This window comes from Aegilops tauschii, chromosome 5 (genome assembly GCF_002575655.3).
Source record: "Aegilops tauschii subsp. strangulata cultivar AL8/78 chromosome 5, Aet v6.0, whole genome shotgun sequence".
Taxonomy (NCBI): Eukaryota; Viridiplantae; Streptophyta; class Magnoliopsida; order Poales; family Poaceae; genus Aegilops; species Aegilops tauschii.
In genome coordinates this window covers 126,218,606-126,239,926 of record NC_053039.3, presented here as the reverse complement: position 1 = coordinate 126,239,926, position 21,321 = coordinate 126,218,606, and positions in this window count along the sequence as shown.

The window sequence follows — 21,321 nt, the reverse complement described above, 5'->3', positions numbered from 1 at the left end:
AGCCCATTTTACGGCCCGGTAACTCACGGCCAGTTAGGGCCTACCCGAAATCGACCCAACAACGTCATGTGGGCCGTCGAATATAACACCAGCCCATTTCACTTTGGGCCCATGTATGGCCCACGACGTCTTTCGGCCCATATGAGGCCTTTAGTATCTTTAGGCCCTTTAGAGGCCCACGGTGACTCTAGCCCATAATGAACAGTAAATTCCTTTGTACCCATTAACGGCCCATGATTCACATGGGCCGTTTCCAGCCGGTGTTACCTTTCGGCCTACTGACGGCCCATACATTCCTGGGCTCCTTTCCGGCCCTTGATTACTTCCGGCCCGTTACTGGCATGTTCCCCTAATGGGCCAAACTCGGTCCATGGCAAGAGTCGGCCCGTTTGTGGCCCGTTAACCCGTTGCGCCGTTTCCAGCCCGTCCTATATTCTGGCCCATTAACGACCCGTTATGCCTGTGACACATTTAAGCCTTTGCTGTCCTTCGGCCTGTTAACGGCCCGTTACCGTGCTGGGCCGATACAAATTACGCCCGTTTACGGCCCATGTAGACCCATTTATCCGATGGCCCGAGGCCCACTAATTCTACGGCCTTGTTGGAGGCCCATTTATCGACGGCCCGTAGGAGGCCCATGGATCCTACGGCCTGTAGAAGGGTCAAGGTTACCACAGTCCGTATATGGCCCATGGCTGTTGTGGCCACTAGCAAACCAGGGAAAAAAGACTATGAAATAAATAAGCCCAAAACTAAGGCTAGGCTATTAAGGCGATTGCACAGATTACATCCACTGGGCATCAAAGATCGCCACCAGTGCAAATATAGGGAACACCCTACACTATACAAAAATGGCTAGCTGTTTTCTTCAGCCGGTGGCTGCATGTTAAGAATAAATTTTGTATCGCAACAAAACAAATTACAACTATAAAACAAAAGGAAGGTTGGCATAAAAGTTAACCGTTTGGCAGATAAATGCACCACCAGAAGTTTAGAAGCTCAGTTCATTTCACCTAACTGTACGTTTTCATGCTGCATTGTCCGATGGAGCACCATAACCTTCGCCTTCATTTCTCCTAGGGTCCTGAACAACATAGCAAATGTCTGATAGTCTGGTTTCAAAACCATGCATATCTTGACGACATCGAACAATGTTTGTCCTTGTTTCACTAAGGGTCTCTGTTAGGGAATTTGTGTCTGGAGCGCAGATATAACATTGCTTTGAGCTTGTATATCTTGATCATGAGGCAGTTTGGATGAGATTGCCATAACAACCAACCCAGTATTATGCAGGAATGTGCTTTTGGCACTATTAGTGGACAGGTACTGACCCACTGCAACAAGAGCTGACATTGCGGTTATAGTTGCCTCGCCACCTTCAGAAGGTGGCGGTTCCACACCATTTTTTCCATACCTTGCTGAAAAGTTGAGTTTTTACATTAGTAGTACCAGAACAGAAGATATTAAGGAGGCAGCAAAACCAAACAAAATAGCTTTGGTCTATATACATAACTTATTCTGGTGAACCCAGGTAAAATATTAGTTGTATTTTACTGCAAAGTACATAATAAAACCAGGTTCCAAACATATGACCATGTACCATGGCTAATGTATTGTGTATTTCTTCACATTGTATTGACAGGGAAGGATAAAGAGACAAAGTTTATAATATGGTAAGCATAGTATGACATCATTCATATCACAAAACAACTGAGAACAGACAAACGGGCAATTGTAACGTTGTGTGGGCAAGTCCAGCACGGAACTAGATTACAGATCAAGATCAAAGGAACATCACTCCTCTCTTTTAAACCTTGTAAGGTGCAATGATACGCTAAGACAATTGTGTATAAAATTGAAAAGAGTAATAAACATTGGCTGCAAACCATACAGTTCAATGCACAAGTCAGAGTAAGTAGTAGTTAAAAGGCATGAGGATTAAGGACTTACAACAACGGCTTTGACTGGTGTAGTCATGCCCTTCGTCTTGCTGGTGTGACAATCCTTGAAGATTTCCACAACATTTGGTTCAGGTACTTTTTGGTCCTTGCGGGTTTTCCTCTGCATTTGGAACAAGTCAATATAGATCTGATAATATGGTACAGCGAAAAGAGTGAAACAACAGCTAATTACAAGAGCCTCGCAGTGTGCAATATAGCTACGAGATCCTGTCGTCTGTTGGAATTTCACTTTCGTACGGTTGGCCTTGTTCTTTGAACAGTTCACCTACAAGAAGATAGATTTGTGAGGCACATGCATAAACATATATATAATGTACCTGATACTTTGGATCAGACCAGTGTTTAACGAGGCCTCTCCAGTCTTCATCCGATATATTTTCCACTGGAGATGTTTGGGCAAGTTCACTGTTAGCCTTTCCTTCAAAGTGAGTTTTCCTCAAGTTATACCGATACTGTCACAGAGCAGACTTGAAAACATGGGTGCAAGCTTGTATGGTTGCATCATCTTGGCTATCCAACTTGAACCTCATCTGTTGAAAATTATGGGAGTCTCATTATCAGCAACCTAGAAAGTATAGGACAGAGCAAGACGATATTACTAGTTTCCATACATGACCATACTTACAGATAAATGGTCGAAGAAGGTGTTGAACTGGGTTTCGTCTTTGTCATTCCTGTACTGAATCCATGTTGGGAGGATACGTACATGACACCTAACGGCAACCGCTGCCTCTAATACTAACTTGGTTGACTCTGTAGCATCACGTGGCCTTTTTAAACCTGCCTCAAAACGGATCACCATTCTTCCTCCTCTAGATTTAGTTAACCTATCGAGCATTATCCCTGATGTTTGTTTCCTCTTGCGCCTAGGTGCTAGTCCAACAACGAACATAGGAAGTGTTAGTGTACGTCAAACTGTGAGACTACATATAAAGAAGCATGCAACTGTAACTTGACTCCAGCAACTACCTTCTTGTTGTTGAAGCTCACAAAGTTCATCTGATCTTGCTAACTCGTCTTGTGTCAAGAGTGCTTCAGAAGTAGTGTCAGGTGGCAAGGGAGCTTGGGAACGTGCTGCTAGCTGAGTTAACCAACGAGTAACTCATGCAGCTGGTGGTACTGTGGAAGGTGTTGCAACAACTAGGGTTGTCTCTGCTTGTTTGGTGGCAGCTATTGGTTTCTGTTTGGCTTGTTCTGCAGCTCGTGTAGCACAGGATACCCTGTTTGTACAATTGTTCGCTGGACTTTGACCTTCTATTGCACCATCAGTACCAGCAGAATCTGCAGGATTCTTCCGCTTCCCTTTCCCTGTCATTCTGTGTTCCTTCCTCTTTCTCTGTGCCATGTTAAGCCAAGCCGACAAGAAAAAGGAATAACAATTTAGTTCTTCAGAACAAATTGATGCGTGATACAGACGAACTGAACTTTGATGTTAGACAACCACAAGATAGGAGGATGTAATATGTACGAAAAACAGGACGGTATGAGATAACCAGAACTATGATGTGTAAACTAAGTAGAAGACATTTCACTAAATTAGAAGCAATGCAATGGAAGGTAGACACCATATGAAAGATGCTACAAATATCGTCTGCCAAGTTAACAGTGGCTCGTCATAGATGGCGTTTAAACAAATGTGAAGCAGTACAAGAAATAAATCATATGCAAGATGCAAACAACATCACACTACCAAGTTATAGGTCTCTCGTCATTAGTGCCATTGCATATTCACAGCATTGCATATTCACAGCTTATGATGTGTAAACTAAGGAGAAGGCATTTCAACAAATTAGAAGAAATGAAAGCTAGACACCATATGAAAGATGCAACGAATATCACTCTACCAAGTTAAAATTGTCTCGTCATAAGTGCCATTTCAACAAATTAGAAGTAGTACAAGCTAGAAAAGAATGTGAGATGTAATCTATATCACACTCCCAAGTCAAACGTGTCTTATGATAAGTGATTGTTGCAGGTTACACAACAGTAGTACTTCGATGTAAGAACATGGTGTGATAGACAGATATTGTATGTTCTAAAAACAGGAACACGTGTCTTATTCACAAGTATAATGTGTAAAGTAAGCAGATGGAATTCAACAAAATTAGAAGCAATACAAGCTAGACATCGTACATAACATGCAACCACATATAACAGTGCCAAGTTAGAGGGAGCACTTGTGATGGTGCACCACGGGAGATGTGCTCATCATCAACACAGCCACGTTGAGTGTCTATGCATGTGTTGTCTTGCAAATCTTCTTGGGGGGGTGGCGCAGTAGAATCTGTAGAGGCCCTCCGTTTTGAAGGAGTACCTATATCCGCTGCCTTGCTAGTTTCCTTCTGCTTTATTTGAATTGTCAAGTAAAACCGAGAAGAAAAAGCAATAAAATTCACTCTTCAGAACTCATTCGTGCATGGTTCTGACAATCACTACTTTGATGTAAGGCAAACACATGATACCAGGATGGAATATATACGAAAAACAGGACGACATGGCATATTCACAACAGTTTGTGTAAACTAAGCAGAAGCCATTTCAACAAATAAGAAGCAATGCAATCTAGACACCACATGAAAGATGCAACCAATATGACTCTGCCAAGTTAAAAGTGTCCCATCATAAATGGTGTTTCAACATATTAGAAGCAGCGCATGCTATAAATCATATGAAAGATGCAACTAATATCACACTGCATATACTAAAGGTGTCTCGTCATATGGAGTCATGCGGGATACAAAAAAAAATAGTTTTATGTAAGGACATGCTTAATAGACAGATGTACTATGTACTAAAAACAGGAAGGCATGTCACATTAACAAGTATAATGTATAAACTAAGCAGAATAGCACATGCAATTTAACCAGATTAGAAGAATTACAGTCTAGACACCATATGCAACATTCAACCACATATCACGTTGCCAAGTTAGAGAAAGCACTTGCGATGCTGGTGTAGGGGAAATGCGGTCATCAATTACAGAGCTACGTTCACTATCTTCATCTAGACTTGTTGTTTCTTGAGAATCATGTGGGGAGGCCGACACTACATTCTTCAAAAGAGGATCTTTTCTCAAAGTAACCCACTGGGGTGACTGTCTCATCATAAGTGATTGATGAGGGATACACAAGAAAATTAGTTTGATGTCAAAACATGGTTAATAGACAAATGTACTAGTATGTACCAAAAATAGGAAGGCATGCCATATTCAAAGGTATAATGTGTAAGATAAGCAAATGCAATTCAACCAAATTGGAAGCAATACAAGCTAGACATCCGGCTGGAGTGGTGAGCATGATCATCGAGGACCTGAGAGCCTGGTGGGAGGCTAGTTGCTTCGCCACCATCGTGGATTTTTAGTTTGCTTCCAGGTGATGCATGTCTGTGCTGGGCTTGTCACTGGCTCGGCCAGTACCCTGACTAGCTATTTGTCCTCTGGTGCTCCCGGGATGGTGGTTCATGTAAAAAATATCTTTCCTTATCTTAATAAAGACCGACTTCGGCCTTTCGAATACAAGCTAGACACCGTATGAAACATGCAACCACATATGACACCGCCAAGTTAAAGCAAGCACCTGGGATGGTGGTTCATGGGAGCGAGATCATCAACTCTAGAGCTACATTTACCGTCTCCATCTGTTGAACATCCAACCTTTAAAGCGCCGACATGTGTCTTGCCTGCCCGCAAACAAAGCAGGAGCGACTTCTCTCTTTTATTTCGTCCTTCTATTAAGGCAGAGTCTGAAATACCCATGCATAAAAATACAATAGTGAGAGTATGGGTGAAGTGTGTGCAGAACTAGTGCACTGTAAAAGTAGCAGATAGCAGGGGTCTGGAAAATAAATGACAGGAGACATATGATAGCTCTACAACATTGCATGGCAAACAAAATTAGATTCTACTCCGTATGATTTTGTAATATATGAGCACAGGGATGGCTGGGAAATGCAGGTACTCCTCCAGCACACCACCACATGTGGTCCCGTCAAAATAACAGTCCACTGAATATAAATAGGTCAGTCGATTTTTTTATGAACCGTCCGATCTATAATGAACGGGCAGATGGCCATCGTCTACCTCCCGCCAGTCACTGTTGACGATCATTCTCGAACCACCAGCGACCACTGGTCCAGATCCCTGCCTCCGCCGCCCCGCCCTCCCCTCGACCTCACACCACCGGCGTGCTTGGCGTCACCCCCAGGCCATCCCTTTAATCCCGGCCGACCTCCAGATCGGGCGCCAGTAGCTCTAGGCCCCACACGCCCCTATGATAAATACCATCTTGATCCTCTCGCTCCCATAGTATGCTCTCATAGACTGACATCCTCTAGTCGCGCCACCACTGCTGGCGACGTTCTTATGGAGGCGCACAGCGGTCAGCGCCGCTACCGCTGGCGACGTTCGTGTGGAGACGCATGGGGTCAGCTTCTCCCATGGTACGCTCATTCTAGACTGAGGCCCCGTGCATGTCGGTGTAGCGCTGAATCTTAGCTGATAGACGCTGTTAATCTCACTGTTTGCCGAAGTAGTTTACAGTCAATATGTTCTTCTTAAGAAGCTTCCTTGCCCTGTTCTGCACTCAATCTGTTTAGCTGAGATGGCATGCCAAGCCCGATTAGTTGCTAAAATATCCTGCCCTATATTTATTGTGACGTAGATTGCCATGGTCTAGTAGCCAATCTGTTAGGTAAAATAGATCTACACCGTTTTATACTCGATCTTTGTTGCTGCGATGGCCTTCGATAGTTCGATGGCTGTGTGCTCGGCCTCATTGACTGCTGAAATAGCCTGCCATAATTTAGCACTCAAATATGTTTGTTGAATTAGCTTTACATATATTTTTTTACTTAGATCTGCTCATCCAAATATCTTGCCATAGCTTTAGACATCGACCTAGGTATTTTTTCTGGACTTCATAAAAAAGCATATATGTTTTTCCTATAATATCTAGTAGAAGAACTAATTTGTATGTCTAACAGATGGACGGGACTTGGATAACTTCTGCTCAAAGATTCTCCACTGCATATGTCGAGGGGTTGAAAACTTCATGAACTTTATCAGAGCTGAGTATGGTGGTCTGAAATCAGATGTGCTCTGCCCGTGTAGCAGTTGTATGAATTCAGTTACAAGACCCCAGTCAACTGTGCAAAATCATCTACACTTGTATGGGATGACAGTCACATATACTAGGTGGGTTCATCATGGTGAAGCTGTGAACGTCAATGTTACTGACTACGTGGAAGCAGCAGATCACCATCTTGATCTGCCTGATGCTCAGGTGAAAGAGGAGGAGGAGGTGGTGGTGGCAGAGCCACTGAGTTTGACCAACATTGAAACAATGCTATGAAATGCTCGTGCATTTCGTGAACTTTCACCTGCAGAAGAAAAACGGTGGGCCCGCATGTTGGAACAATGCAACGTTGTTGTCACCCCAGGAGATAAGCTGTCAGTATTCTCAGCTATGGTCACCTTTCTTTAGGTGAAGACATCTGAACGGAAGACCAACAAATCATTCGATGCGATGTTGGCTGCTTTCCGCAAATCTTTCCCAGATGCGTCTGAGCTGCCACACACCTACAGTAAAATGAAGAATTTCCTTCGTGCAGCTGGAATTGGATATGATATGATCCATGTTTGTAAGAATAATTGTGTTCTGTTCCGGAAGGATTATTCCAACTTAAGTGAATGCCCGAAATGCAAATCATCAAGATGGAAAGATGGCCATGCCGTGAAGAGGATTCCTCGTAATGTTCTGAGACATTTCCCAGTTATACCAAGATTGCAAAGGTTGTTTCATGATGCAGAAACAAGAGAGGATGTATTGTAGCATTCTAGGAACCAGGAGTACAGAGATCAGAATGTAATGAGCCATCCATCTCATGGTAGTGAGTGGAAAAGCTTCAATCAGGAACACAAAAAGTTTGCTGCTGACCCGAGAAACATTAGACTTGGCTTAGCTTCATATGGATTTAACCCATTTGGCCACCAGAGTGCCACATATAGCATGTGGCAAGTGCTTGTTATCCCTTACAACATGCCTCCAAATGTCTGCACTAAAGAATCAAACTACATGATGGCCTTTCTCATCCCAGGTCCAAAAAGTCCTGGAAAGGATTTTGATTTATTCACGGAGCCTCTTGTGGAGGAACTTCAACAGCTATGGAGGGGTGTTCTCACTCGAGACCTGTATAGAAGCCCACCAGCTGATTTCTTTCTGCGTGCTGTTATAATTTGGTGCATCCACGATTATCCGGCTTTGGGCACTATGTCAGGGCGAATGACACATGGTTACAATGCATGTGTTCATTGTGACAGGAATCCACTGTCATACGCAATACTTAGCAAGATCTGTTACATTGGACACCACCGTTTCCTTGCCAAGGACAAGCCCCATCCTACAAAATACCGAAGACATGTGTTCAATGCAAAGCATGAAAACCATGATGCGCCAAAGAGGCTCACCACCGATGAGTTGCAAGTGGAATTAGAGAAGGTCAGGCATATTACACCAAGAAAGCATCCTGGTAATGGTAGCGGGAAAAGAAAGCGTGGCAGGGTAGAAGAGAGATTATTGTTTACCCGCAGGTCCACTTTGTGCGACTTTGAGTATTGTAAAGATTTGGATCTGCGGCATAATCTTGATGTGATGCACATCGAGAAAAATATATGTGACAACATTATCGGCACACTTCTTAATATTGAAGGCAAGATGAAAGATACCTTAAAATCTAGGATTGATTTGAAACACCTGGGTATCAGAAAGGATTTGCAGGTGGAAGATGAAGGTAAACCACGGGATATGGCACCAGCTATGTACGTCTTGGACAAGGTAAAAAGAAAAGAATTATGTGAGATCCTGTCACGTGTGAGATTCCCACATGGATTTGCTTCCAACCCTGAAAGGAGAGTCAGTGCAGATGGAAACAAGGTACAAGGGTTGAAAACACATGACTGCCACGTCCTACTTCAAAGGGTTTTACCTGTTATCCTTAGAGGATTGGGCCGCCCTGACTTATACAGAGCAGTCTCAGAGTTGGGACAATTCTTCAGGGAACTCTGCAGTAGAAATATCAGGATAGATGCTTTGGAGCGTCTTAGATACAAGATACCAACTATCCTATGCAACCTTGAGAAGATATATCCTCTAGCCTTCTTTGATGTGATGGTGCATTTGGCTGTTCATCTACCTGATGAGGCACTACTTAGAGGTCTAGTACAGTATGGCTGGATGTACCCTATTGAAAGGCGGCTAGGCACTTTCAAGGGCTATGTTAGGAACAGAGCTAGACCCGAGGGTTCCATTGCAGAGGACTACATTGCTACAGAAGCATTGACATTCTGCTCAAAATACATGGAAACAGCTAATCAGCTTAGCAAAGAGGTGGGTTAAGACAATCCCGGGCTCAATGCTTTCGATTATTATGTTGGAGTTACAGGGAAGAGTCGACAAGAGGACAAACCTAAAGATTTGGACAAAATGGTTTGGTATGTGCTGAATAACTGTCCTGAGATACTACCTTATATCAAGTAAGTGCTAAGTACTGCAACTTATACATCGTAATCTACTAAACTTGCAGCACATTCTTATATATTTAGATGTTTGACGCGATCACTATGTTGTGCAGCATCTACAGAAAGGAGTTACTACCGCAAAACCCAAGAAACATTGACAAACTGGTTATGGCAGGATTTGCTAAATGGTTCAAGAGCCATTTAAGCTTTTGAATTGCACTGTCAGTTTTTTTAATATATTGAGTACATAAGATGATCAGCTTGTCTATTTTCTAACCATAGGTTAAGAAGATGCGGGAGGATGGGCAGGCAGTTGATGATGCCCTTTACACACTAGCAATGGGTCCTGATACTCGAGTAAGACATTATGAATCTTGCGTTGTTGGAGATGTGTGCTACACCCTTGCACGCGATGAAGGCAGGAAGACACAAAACAGTGCCATCATGAGCACGGATACATATGACAGAGAGACAACTTAAATGTATGCTAACATAACAGACATTGTTCAGTTGCAGTATATCTCCAGTTTCGAGGATCATCGGTGTGTGGTTCTGTTGTGCTGTCGTTGGTATAACCTGTTTTCCAGGATAGAAAAACCCAGAGTTGATGATAATTTCAAATCCATCAGTGTCAAAGCGGCGTACCAGACCAATGAGCCTTTTATTTTGGCAAATCAAGCAACACAGATATTTTTCTTGGAAGACACATTTGCACGTAGCGATGATTGGAGAGTATTGCAAAGGTTTGAGTAGAGGAATTCGTTTAATGAAGTTGCAAAACAAGATGATGCTTACACTGCTCCTGATGTACAAGATTCCATAGATGTTCCTAATATCTTTGAGAACCATCACGTCAATGACGCTGGCGAAAAGATTGTCTGTCGTGCTGTGGACATACAAGAGTTGATCAAGAAGAAGCCAACGTTCGAGGATATTGAGGATGAAGAAGAAGATGACACTGTGGGAATTATGATTCAGACTGATACACATGGCAAAGATGTTGGCGCTGCTGCTGCGGATGATGATTAGATTGCTTTTGTCGTATTTGCCTGTCAGAAGACGTTTTTTTATCTACTATGTGAAATTGTGTTTGCTATGACAACTGAAACCTGATGAACGTGTTGTTTAGTATTTTGCTGTGAGAACATCACTTGTTATGTATGTTGATTTGTGTTTGGTGATTGTATGACGACTAAAGCATGATGACATTGTTGTTTAGTTGTACTCATATTTGGCTGTGAAACTTGAATTTGATGACATAGTTTGCTGTTGGACTGCAATTTGCTCGACGTCTTCGAATGGGAACAAAGCTGTCCCGACAGGGCCTCTGCTAATTTATTTATTTATTACCAAAAGGGCCTCTGCTATTTATTTATTTATTTATGAGCAAAAGGGGATACCCCCCATTTCCGTTAATAGAAATCATTAGATGTTCACAACACTACGCCCAGCCTGCTACACAGGTTTCATTCATTACTAGTTTCAACAAAGTGCTCATGTCATAGCCACTGAATACATCACGAGTGCTACATACACTTCAAATAAAGAGACAATCATCCTAAAGAGCACATTGATTTTGCCCATCATCTTCACAAGCTCTTTCATCTCCTCATTGTTGTCAATGCCGTTCTGCAGCTGTTGCTTGGCCATGATCAGAGGAACTGCATCTTCAACCTTCTGCTCTGCATCTTCCTCTTCTGCCGTTCCTTCAGTTACTTGTCCAACACCCCAACCTGCTGGTATTTGGATTCCTTGGCTAACCAAATCATCTACGTAGTTGCATTCCCCCACATCAGCAACTTCCCAGAAATACAAATCACACGAATCTTCCCTTTTCTGCACGAATCAAATTGGAAGATCATCAACCAAACTATTAAAAAAATCAGTAACTGAAAGCAGGAGAACAACACTTAAACATATTATTACCCCATGGTTCGGGCATTTGTAGAAGACTCGGCCAGGGTTGAGGATTGTGGTTGAGATGCGACGGATGACTCTGCATGATTTGCAGCAGTGGCACCACACCAACGGCAGCGGGTTGCGATGAGCAACCGGCTGCGGTGCATGTGCCGGCGGGGGTGTGATGAGACCCACAGGCGATGGTACGGGTGGTGACTTGGCGCATATCTAGTTGTTGCCTGCTGAAGAGCAGGTGGACGAGAAGCCAGTGGACATGGTTGCTGCGGCCAGAGCTTCTGATGCTAGGCAGAGTAAGTAGAGAAGTGGAGAAGCGAATGTTGGATACGTCAGTTTCATTACTTGCAGAGTAGCATAGCACCATATATAGTCATAGTCTAGGTTTGGATCCGATCCAGCTACAGGAGCATGTCTCTCTTTTTTCTAAAACTCAGCAACGTCTCTTCACTGGTACACTAGCTTGTTTTGTACGCCTTCTCAAGTCTTTGATTTTCTTTCTTTTTTTGCGAGGAAGGTAGGAGGACAAAATTGAGAGTTCCTGGGACTCGAACCCAAGACCTCTCGGTTGAAAACCAAGGGTGCTAGTCACTTATGTGGTGAACGTTCCCTCGGAGGAGGACGGCAGACGAACGCATTTTCCTCGTAGTTTTAGTTGCGACGCAAGATCGAACGGTTGCAGTTTCGGGAATGTTATCAGGTGAACGAGCCCCGTTTTTCTTTTCTTCCTATATAAAAAAAGTATGCTACTTGGTGTCAACAAACGATTGTGCCAACCTTTACCGTTGGATTGACATTCAACGTGATGCGGAGCATCCTACAGTCATCCCCATGGACCTACCATCGTCTCATCAAGAGCCAAGAGGACCTATGACATGAGCACGAGCTAGAGCTCTCGAGAACGAGGTGACTTCCTTCCTTAGTGATATCACATATGATCCACTCGAGATATGGCTACTACCTAAGTCCGATATGCTATGCATGATTAGGTGTCAAGAGGAGCCTCCCGAGGATGCACGTGAAGACGGACAAGCCGCCAAGTTCACGGATGAAGGGAACCAACGGAAACGGGCAAGTTCACCTTCCAGGCCCCGGACATCCGGCCAAGTCCCCGGACATCCGGCCCCTGGAGCAACCACAGCAGCAGCAGCCCAGACACCCAAGCCTATAGGGCCCGGACATCCGGCGTCCAGCCCGGACATCCAGCCAAAAGCCCGGACATCCGGCGCCACGCTACAGAACATCCAGAAGTTTTGCCCTCCAGCCCGGACATCCGGCCCCCAGCCCGGACATCCGGCCCGTCCTGAAGCCCCGGACATCCGGCCCGTCGCCCGGACATCCGGCCACCCCTGTCTGCGCACAGTAAGGGCCGAGGCCCGTGTACCCCTTCGACCCCCTAGACTATATATACTCCTTCTCCTCCATCTTTCTAGGGTTAGCATTGGTTTAGCTCATATGTGAGATAGAGCATTGCTCATCCATACTTATCTCCTCCTCGAGAGAGACTGCGGCCCCTCTTCGGAGACGTTCCATGTTGGATTCAAGACCCCCTCTTAGGTGGCCCCCCTCAAGACCTCCTTTCGGAGAAGAAACGGTTACCTATGTATCGTGCCTTGTTGGATTTGGATCGTGTATCTCTTTGTGTTCCAAGGATCTAGCACATGTGTGATTGTTCTTGTTGGTTTGAGTGATTCTCTCGTGTCTTCCCCTCGTGTTTCCCCTCGTGTTCTTCGTGTTCTTAGTTGGGATCTGCTCCTTTCGTGAAAGATCGGCCATCTAGGGTTCCACCCTACATCATCTTGGTATCATGAGCCACGTTGATCACGATTTCAGAGCCCCCTCTCTTTGTTTTCTAGCTTGATTTTGTTGTTTTTCGTCCTAACCCAAAAATTGCCCCACAAAAATAGCCCCAATTTGTTTTGTGATTTGTTGGTGTGATGAAGTTTTGTGGGTTTTGATCCGCGGATTTCGTGTGTTGCAGGTAGATCTAGCTTTTCCCCATCTTTTCCCCAATTTCCATCCACAAAATCTTCCGAATTTTGCCCCGGATTTAACCTCTCCACGCGGTGTTCATCCACGGATCCCAAGCCCAGACATCCGGCCCGGCCCGGACATCCGGCCATCAGCCCGGACATCCGGCCCCTGACAGCATCAACTCCATCCTCCACTCCGTTTACCGCCTAACTTTCATCCAATTTTGTTCCGGAGCCCACATACACTTCCGCATACCACCACCATTTCCGCATAGCACCACCATAGCCTTTCCCGCTACCAACTCCGACAATTTTGACCCATTTTGTTTTGAGAATTTGAGTTGTGGTTTCCGTATCCTATTGTGTTTCGGCTATCTAGGTACGGTTCGGCAACAACATCACCACCGCTCATCTTTGCCAAGGACTACTACGAACGGCTACATTGGTATCACCTTCACCTTCATATCATCTTGGTATAGCGATATCATCATACTCTCTTGCATTTGCATTGATAAACCCATGGCCTTACTTTTGCGTAGCTTACCCATCGAGACTAGCCTTTGAGTATTGCTGGCAACGTGACTTGTGCACATTAGTGTTCATACTTCACATAGCATACATACCATCATTGACTTGCATATCTTGGTATCATCTCTTGTGTCACAAAAGTTGTCTTCGCATACACAATTGCTATGTTGGTTCGTGAAGCATTGCATGAGGAAAGAGCTCAAACAACAAAGAGCCAAACAAGCTTTTCAGCAAAAGGGAACGATAAGCAAAGAGCTTATAAGCAAGAACCATAGCATCATACAACATTAAGATTGTCATACTCGATCATCTTGGATGAAAGCATAGAAACATCATACATATAGCATACTTGGGATAGAAGTCGTTGCATTTTTGCTTAGTAGGTTGTGCACAAGTTCGTACCCGCCTACTGTGCAATCGTGCTAGCGTCTCTCTAGTGTTGTGCAACAAGAGCATCTTGGTGGATTCCACATTTTGGCTCACCCTTGGTTTCCCAACCCCACATATCTATTTGCGTGTGTGTTTCCGTGTACCATATCTTGCTATTGGTCTACTTGTTGCATTTGCAGATTTGTGAATCTTTTCCAACATTATTGAGTCTCACTTACAATTGCATCAAATTTTGTGCCACCATCCTAACCAAGCTCCACCATAAGCTTTTACTTGTGTAGGTGTGAGAACCGACAAGAAACGGTACCAATTGTGCTATTCCCTTGATACACATTGGAGTGATCTTTGATCCATTTTCAACATCGGTCAAGGTACATTTGGTATTGGTTCTTGTCTTTCTCCCACTCACATATCTTTGTTTGAAATGATAGATAGGCCAAGTACGTCTACCAATCCACTCTTCTTGGAGCAAGACGACGACATGTCATCCTACGTCACCAAGACTCAACTATTTGGTGCACACCGAGCTTTGCATCAAGAACAACTTGCTTTGGGCGATTGCATCGACAACCTCGCCACCGATCTACGACAATCTGAGCAACGTACAAGAGACTACTTCGGCACATCCATGAGTTCCCTCAAAGAAGATATCCGAACCATGATGGTCCGCTCTTCAACAACTTCGTCCTCGTCAAGACGGAGCCGCTCAAGTCGACACTACGACGACACCGTCTCCGGTTCAAGTACACCGACATCGAACACTCTTCATCGTGCCGCACGTCAAGACCGTCAAGCTAACCACAATCCCCTCCACGACACCGACTCTCAAGAGCATCGACATCGTCACAACCAAGCTGCTTTCGCACAAGCACAAGAATGGCAACGCCAACGACAACAAGAACAAGAGGAGCGAGCGCGACAACATCAAGATGCACAAGACGCCGAGGCGCAACGTCAAGAACGACAACTACGTGAAGCTCAAGCACTTGAGGCGCAACGTGCTCTTCAAGACTCAAGTCGTGCCATAGCCAATCGAAGCCGACAAGCTCGACTACATCGAGAAGCACTTCGCGACGAAGCTCAAGAAAGGATTTACGAAGCATGTGTGCATCGACAAGCTCCTCGACATGATCGACAAGTTCCTCATCAAGATCGACAAGCTCCTCATGCGAGACAAGAACGTCAAGTCCATCGAGAGCAAGAAGACAATGGACCACCTCCTTGCCAAGAGCATCATGAGGAAGACAACCCTCCTCACCAAGAGCAACATGAGGAAGACAACCCTCCTCGCCAAGAGCGACATGAGATTGCCAATCCTCACCGACATGGGCATCATCATCCCCGACCCCAACACAATGAAGAGCAACGATTTGGCAAGCTAAAGTTCACCATGCCCAAGTTTACCGGAAGCAATGATCCCGAAGAGTACATATCATGGGCATTGAAGGTTGACAAAATCTTCCGCTTGGACAACTACGAAGAAGAGAAGAAGATCGCAATGGCATCCCTCGAATTCCAAGACTACGTCCTCATTTGGTGGGAACAAGTCATTGAGCGCCATGCGGCAAGAGGTGAACCACCCATCACCACTTGGGCACAAATGAAGGATGTCATGAGAGCACGATTCGTGCCAAACTACTACAACCGCGACCTCTTCAAGAAACTCCAACAACTCAAGCAAGTAACCAAGAGCATTGAAGAGTACTACAAGGAAATGGAGATTGCCATGATACGAGCCAAAGTCAAAGAAGATGATGAGCAAACTATGGCACGTTTCTTGAATGGACTCAATCACCCTATCAAGAAGATTGCCGACTTCCAACCATACTCGAACCTAATCTAGCTAGTGCATCAAGCTACCAAAGCGGAACGGCAAGTACCAGACGACTTCAAGTATGCCAAGTTCCCATCCATGTCCTACGGCCTCTCCAACAATCAAGCTTCGATGACTCCCACCACGAGCAATGGCGACAAGTCAAGTTACAAGAAAGCTTCGACAAGCTCAAGTCGTCCTCCTACTACAAGCAACTTCAAGCCGAAAGCTTCATCATCATCTACTCCAACCGATGAGACCATCAAGACAAGTTCCATCAAATGTTTCACATGCAGAGGCCGAGGCCACAAGTCCTTCGAGTGCACAAACAAGCGCACCATGATCCTCAACGACGACGGCACCTACGACTCCATGAGTGAAGGAGAAATGGAAGCTCTTGAGCAAGTGGCCATGCACCGACAAGTGAACAATGAAGAAGAAGATGATCACATCTTTTGTGACGAAGACTCAAGTCCCGCTCTTGTTGTCTCCAAGGTCTTGACTCTTCAACATCAACAAGACGAAGATCAAAGATGCCATATCTTCCACACAAAGGCCGGCATCAATGGCGGTCCGTCAAGGTCATCATCGATGGAGGGAGTTGCCATAACTTGGCAAGTGAAGAACTATGCTCCAAACTCCAATTGGTCAAGATGAAGCACCCGCACCCCTACAAGGTTCAATGGCTAAGCGACACCGGCACCATACAAGTCGAGCAGAGAGTACAAGTCTCTTTCAAGATCGGCGCCTATGAAGACACTTTCGAGTGTGATGTCCTTACGATGACCGTGTGCCACCTCCTTCTTGGACGGCCATGGAAATTTGACCGAGGTGTCATTCACAATGGGCGTACAAATCACTATAGCTTCAAGATGAAAGGGAAAGATTTTGTGCTACGTCCTATGTCTCCAAGCCAAGTGCTCGCCGACAAGCAAAACACCCATCGTGGAGAGAATAGTGAGAGAGTGAACCACCAAAAAGAGAGTGAGCGCCACAAGCCCAAATTGAGTGCCTCCACGATGAGCGACAAGAAAAACTTAGTCCTATTTGCCACCAAACGTGAGATGAGAGAAGTGTGTGAGAACCCATCAAGTGTCCTACACTATGTCCTATTGTGCAAGGATGAGGCACCAAAAACTAACAACTCTCACGATCTACCTTTGGTGTTATCTTCTTTATTGCAGGAATTCCAAGATGTTTTCCCCGATGAGCTACCTCCGGGTCTACCTCCACTACGAGGCATTGAGCACCGAATTGATCTCATCCCCGGAGCGCCGCTTCCAAACAAAGCGCCCTACCGCGTCAACCCCGAAGAAACCAAACAAATTCAAAGGCAAGTAAAGCATCTCATAGACCATGGACATGTGCGTGAAAGTTTGAGTCCTTGTGCCGTACCGGTCATTCTTGTGCCAAAATGAGACGGTAGCTTTTGCATGTGTTCCGATTGTAGACCTATCAATGCTATCACCGTTTGTTCTAGGTATCCCATTCCACGCCTTGATGATATGCTTGATGAACTTTGCGGTGCCACTATCTTTTCCAAAATTGATCTTAAAAGTGGTTACTATCAAATCCGCATACAAGAGGGTGATGAATGGAAAACCGCTTTCAAAACAAAGTTTGGTCTATATGAGTGGTTAGTCATGCCTATGGGTTTATCGGAAGCACCCGGTACTTTCATGCGTCTTATGCATTACGTGTTTCGCCCTTAGATTGGAGAATTTGTTGTTGTCTACTTTGATGATATCCTTGTGTTTAGCAAATCTCTCAAAGAGCATGTCACCCACCTTCGCACCGTGCTACAAACTCTTTGAAAAGAGCAACTTTATGCTAATATGGAAAAATGCCTATTTGGTGTTGATAAGCTTGTTTTCTTGGGTTTCGTAGTATCTTCTAAGGGTGTTCATGTTGATGAATCTAAGATCAATGCTATTAAAACATGGCCCCAACCAACCAATTTGCAACAAGTGCGTAGTTTTCTTGGTTTAGCCGGTTTCTATCACAGATTCGTGAAGGATTTTAGCACCATTGCTTCACCTTTGCATGCTTTGAGTAAGAAAAATGCACCGTTTGTTTGGGGAACATCTCAAGATATCGCTTTCAATGAGCTTAAGAATTTGCTTACTCATGCTCCCGTGCTTGCATTACCCAACTTTGACAAACCTTTCGAAATTCATTGCGATGCTAGTGGTAATGGCATAGGAGGTGTGTTAACGCAAGAGAAGCGCCCAATTGCTTATTTTAGTGAGAAACTCTACGGAGCGCAACTCAATTACCCTATCTATGACAAAGAGCTATATGCTTTGGTGCGAGTTTTGCATGAATGGGAACATTACCTACGCCCTCATGAGTTCATCATCCATACCGACCATGAAACGCTTAAATACCTTAAGGGTCAAACTAAGTTGAACAAGCGTCATGCTAAATGGAGTGAGTTCATTGAGTCGTTTCCTTATGTCATCAAGTATATTAAAGGTAAGTAAAATGTTGTGGCGGATGCACTTTCCCGTATATGCATGCTTGTTAATCAACTTGAGTTAAATGTCATTGGCTTTGAGCATATAAAAGACTTGTATGAGCATGATCCTACATTTTCTATTCCTTATGCCAAGTGTTTGACGCATACTTCTTGGGATCGATACTACATCAAAGATGGATATCTTATGAGAGCTAATAAACTTTGCATCCCCGAGTCCTCTCTTCGCTTGTTGCTTTTGCAGGAATCTCATGGAGGCGGACTCATGGGACACTTTGGACGCGACAAGACATTTGCTACGCTCTCCAAGAACTACTTTTGGCCCAAGATGTTCCACGACGTCAATCGCTTCACCAACCGATGCTCTACATGTCGCAAAGCTAAGTCCAAAGCTCAATCTCATGGCCTCTATATGCCACTTCCAATTCCATATCACCCATGGGAAGACATTAGCATGGACTTTGTGCTTCGTTTGCCTAGAACTCGAAATGGCAAGGATTCCGTTTTTGTTGTTGTGGACCGATTCTCCAAAATGGCACATTTCATTCCTTGAAAAAAGATAGAAGATGCTTCACATGTTGCAAATTTGTTTTGTAGGGAAATCTTGCGCCTTCATGGAGTGCCAAAGACGATTGTCTCGGACCGAGACGTCAAGTTCTTGAGTTACTTTTGGAAGACATTGTGCGCCAAGCTCGAAATCAAGCTTTTGTTCTCTTCGGCATACCATCCACAAACCGACGGCCAAACGGAGGTGAACAACCGCACGCTCTCCACTCTACTACACGTGTTGATAAAGAAGAACATCAAGGAGTGGGAGGAGTGCCTACCCATCGCCGAGTACGCCTACAATCGTGCAAGACATTCGACTACCGGCAAGTCCCCCTTCGAGGTCATCTATGGCTTCAACCCATTGTCTCCATTGGACATTCTACCTCTACCGCTACAAGAGCGCACAAACAGGGACGCGAGTGCCCGAGTCAACTTCCTCAAGAAGATGCACGAAGATACAAGAAACACCATCGAGCGCCAAGTACAACGACTCGCGACCAAGCTCAACGTCAACAAGCAACCCATGATGTTCAATGTTGGAGATCTTGTGTGGCTACACCTTCGCAAGGATCGCTTCCCCAAGGAACGCAAGTCCAATCTACTACCCCGAGCGGATGGACCCTTCAAGGTGCTTGCACGCTACAACAACAACACATACAAGATCGACATCCCACGCGACAAGTACTCCGTGAGCGACATCTTCAACATCAAAGATCTATCCCCGTACCATGGTGATGAGGATTTCGATCCGAGGTCAGATCTTTCCCAAGGGAGGGGAGATGATGCGGAGCATCCTACGGTCATCCCCATGGACCTACCATTGTCTCATCAAGAGCCAAGAGGACCTATGACACGAGCACGAGCTAGAGCTCTCGAGAACGAGGTGACTTCCTTCCTTAGTGATATCACATATGATCCACTCGAGACATGGCTACTACCTAAGTCCGATATGCTATGCATGATTAGGTGTCAAGAGGAGCCTCCTGAGGATGCACGTGAAGACGGACAAGCCGCAAAGTTCACGGATGAAGAGAACCAATGGAAACGGGCAAGTTCACCTTCCAGGCCCCGGACATCCGGCCAAGTCCCCGGACATCCGGCCCCTGGAGCAACCACCGCAGCAGCAGCCCAGACGCCCAAGCCTACAGGGCCCGGACATCCGGCGTCCAGCTCGGACATCCGGCCAAAAGCCCGGACATCCGGCGCCACGCTACAGAACATCCAGAAGTTTTGCCCTCCAGCCCGGACATCCGCCCCCCAGCCCGGACATCCGGCCCCTCCTGAAGCCCCGGACATCCGACCCGTCGCCCGGACATCCGGCCACCCCTGTCTGCGCACAGTAAGGGCCGAGGCCCGTGTACCCCTTCGACCCCCTAGACTATATATACTCCTTCTCCTCCATCTTTCTAGGGTTAGCATTGGTTTAGCTCATATGAGAGATAGAGCATTGCTCATCCATACTTATCTCCTCCTCGAGAGAGACTGCGGCCCCTCTTCGGAGACGATCCACGTTGGATTCAAGACCCCCTCTTGGGTGGGCCCCCTCAAGACCTCCTTTCGGAGAAGAACCGGTTACCTATGTATCGTCCCTTGTTGGATTTGGATCGTGTATCTCTTTGTGTTCCGAGGATCTAGCACATGTGTGATTGTTCTTGTTGGTTTGAGTGATTCTCTCGTGTCTTCCCCTCATGTTTCCCCTTGTGTTCTTCGTGTTCTTAGTTGGGATCTGCTCCTTTCGTGAAAGATCGGCCATCTAGGGTTCCACCCTACATCACAACGTCTGTCGTGTTTCTTCAATCTCTTCTTCCTCCAGCTTCCAAAGCCAAACCAGCGCCGGCGGGACCGCCTGCTCCCGCCTCCCACGGCTGGCTGTGCTACCGCGAAGGCATCATGGCCACATCGCACCCTAAAACTCTGCGCATCTTCCCCGGCTCCTCTTCGTTCCCGTCCGAGGCCTCACCATCGTCCTCCGCCTTGGTTCGCTCGCCGCGGCGCCACCCTCCGGTGTTGTCAACATGGTCAACAACCGAGAGGAATAAGGAGATGAATGTACATGGTGAGGATGACAGTAGGGACCCAGCAGAGCGTGCAGTAATTTTGTTTTTCGGGACGGAGAAGGGTATCAACTGGGTTGTGCGGGAGCTGTGGCCCGTCTAGCTCAGGCTTTTATTTCATATGTTTAGTACATGACCAGCCCAGTTTGT